Below are 3,140 nucleotides of genomic sequence, written 5' to 3'. Positions count from 1 at the left end.
CGGGTATTTCGTTTAAGTCTTTCGCTTTGATTTTGTCAGAGTATGAAGATCGGTCGGCGGTTTTCAAATACGCGCTGTATCGGCTGTGTGTATCCGTTTATAGGAGTGTCTAGATGGGTGGTTAGAGGACTTCCAGCTTGACAACTGGGCATGAGTATCCCCGCTGTGCGTTCTATTTCCGGGTAGATATGGCGCGCGTAATATGGTCCCTGCGACCTACTTTGACCGCGTCGTGCCTCGGCTGGAGTGTCCGATTGTGGATCACCCTCCACATGTCTTTAGAGGTTGACGGTGGCTACACGTCGGCAATAGGTGTCCCGGCTGTGCGTTGTGTATTCGCGGGGATATGGACCGCGCAAGACGGCGATTTGGTTTAAGGAAACAGAGTATTGGCGCTATCGCTGTGATTTTTGTCAGAGTATGAAGATCGGTCGGCGGTTTTCAAATTACGTGCTGCCTCGGCTGTGGATACCCGTTTATTATTCTGCTTATATGGGTAGTTAGAGGACGTCGGGACCGTGTATTCAAAATAAGAATCCCCGCTGTGCGTTCCATTTCCGGGTAGATATGGCGCGCGTAATAGGGCCCCTGCGACCTACTTTGACCGCGTGGTGCCTCGGCTGTGGACCTCGCATCCAGGATCCACTCGGATAGGTTTGTAGAAGTGGACTTGGACTACAATTAGATATGAGGTTCCCGGCTGGTGCGTTGTGTTTTTCGCGGAGATATGGACCGCGCAAAACGGGTATTTGTTTAAGGATTTTTCGCTGTGATTTTGTCAGAGTATGAAGATCGATCGGCGGTTTTCAAACACGCGCTGCATCGGCTGTGTGTATCCGTTTATTATTCATCTTATATGGGTGGTTAGAGGACTTCCAGCTCGACAACTGGGCATGAGTATCCCCGCTGTGCGTTCTATTTCCGGGTAGATATGGCGCGCGTATATGGTCCCTGCGACCTACTTTGACCGACTCGTGCCTCGGGCTGTGGAGGTCGCATCCATGATCCACTCGGATGTGTTTGTAGAGGGGGACTTGGACTACAATTAGATATGAGTGTCCCGGCTGTGCGTTGTGTTTTCGCGGAGATATGGACCGCGCAAAACGGGTATTTCGTTTAAAGGACATAGAGTTTTTCGCTCGGGTTTTAAAGCCGTGATAGGGGCGAAGCGCTGAAGGTTCCAGCGCTTCTGTACTTCGCCTATTACGGCTGTGACCCATTTTGGTAGGGGGTAACCAAGCCACCTTGCACACAATGATAGGAACAGACTACCCAGTGTATACTAGGGGATAGGAGCGAAGCGCTGAAGGGTCCAGCGCTTCTGGCGGTTTCCCCTATGCTACAGCCGTAGTAGGGGATATGAGCGAAGCGCTGAAGGGTCCAGCGCTTCTGGCGGTTCCCCTATGTTACAGCCGTAGTAGGGGAAGCGCTGAAGGGTCCAGCGCTTCTGGCGGTTCCCCCTATGCTACAGCCGTAGTAGGGGATATGAGCGAAGCGCTGAAGGGTCCAGCGCTTCTGGCGGTCCCCCTATGCTACAGCCGTAGTAGGGGATATGAGCGAAGCGCTGAAGGGTCCAGCGCTTCTGGCGGTTCCCCTATGCTACAGCCGTAGTAGGGATAGGAGCGAAGCGCTGAAGGGTCCAGCGCTTCTGGCGGTCCCCCTATGCTACAGCCGTAGTAGGGGATAGGAGCGAAGCGCTGAAGGGTCCAGCGCTTCTGGCGGTCCCCCTATGCTACAGCCGTAGTAGGGGATAGTGAGCGAAGCGCTGAAGGGTCCAGCGCTTCTGGCGGTCCCCCTATGCTACAGCCGTAGTAGGGGATATGAGCGAAGCGCTGAAGGGTCCAGCGCTTCTGGCGGTCCCCCTATGCTACAGCCGTAGTAGGGGATATGAGCGAAGCGCTGAAGGGTCCAGCGCTTCTGGCGGTCCCCCCTATGCTACAGCCGTAGTAGGGGATAGGAGCGAAGCGCTGAAGGGTCCAGCGCTTCTGGCGGTCCCCCTATGCTACAGCCGTAGTAGGGGATAGAGCGAAGCGCTGAAGGGTCCAGCGCTTCTGGCGGTCCCCCTATGCTACAGCCGTAGTAGGGGATAGGAGCGAAGCGCTGAAGGGTCCAGCGCTTCTGGCGGTCCCCCTATGCTACAAGCCGTAGTAGGGGATAGGAGCGAAGCGCTGAAGGGGTCCAGCGCTTCTGGCGGTCCCCCTATGCTACAGCCGTAGTAGGGGATATGAGCGAAGCGCTGAAGGGTCCAGCGCTTCTGGCGGTCCCCCTATGCTACAGCCGTAGTAGGGGATATGAGCGAAGCGCTGAAGGGTCCAGCGCTTCTGGCGGTCCCCCTATGCTACAGCCGTAGTAGGGGATATGAGCGAAGCGCTGAAGGGTCCAGCGCTTCTGGCGGTTCCCCTATGTTACAGCCGTAGTAGGGACGAAGCGCTGAAGGGTCCAGCGCTTCTGGCGGTTCCCCTATGCTACAGCCGTAGTAGGGGATATGAGCGAAGCGCTGAAGGGTCCAGCGCTTCTGGCGGTCCCCCTATGCTACAGCCGTAGTAGGGGGATATGAGCGAAGCGCTGAAGGGTCCAGCGCTTCTGGCGGTCCCCCTATGCTACAGCCGTAGTAGGGGATATGAGCGAAGCGCTGAAGGGTCCAGCGCTTCTGGCGGTTCCCCTATGCTACAGCCGTAGTAGGGGATATGAGCGAAGCGCTGAAGGGTCCAGCGCTTCTGGCGGTCCCCCTATGCTACAGCCGTAGTAGGGGATAGGAGCGAAGCGCTGAAGGGTCCAGCGCTTCTGGCGGTCCCCCTATGCTACAGCCGTAGTAGGGGATAGGAGCGAAGCGCTGAAGGGTCATGCGCTTCTGGCGGTCCCCCTATGCTACAGCCGTAGTAGGGGATAGGAGCGAAGCGCTGAAGGGTCCAGCGCTTCTGGCGGTCCCCCTATGCTACAGCCGTAGTAGGGGATAGGAGCGAAGCGCTGAAGGGTCCCAGCGCTTCTGGCGGTCCCCCTATGCTACAGCCGTAGTAGGGGATAGGAGCGAAGCGCTGAAGGGTCCAGCGCTTCTGGCGGTCCCCCCTATGCTACAGCCGTAGTAGGGGATATGAGCGAAGCGCTGAAGGGTCCAGCGCTTCTGAGCGGTCCCCCTATGC

This window comes from Anarhichas minor, unplaced genomic scaffold (assembly GCF_050575085.1).
Source record: "Anarhichas minor isolate MPS153535 unplaced genomic scaffold, ASM5057508v1 ptg000303l, whole genome shotgun sequence".
NCBI lineage: Eukaryota > Metazoa > Chordata > Actinopteri > Perciformes > Anarhichadidae > Anarhichas > Anarhichas minor.
The sequence above is the reverse complement of the archived record's forward strand: the minus strand, read 5'-3'. Positions refer to the sequence as shown.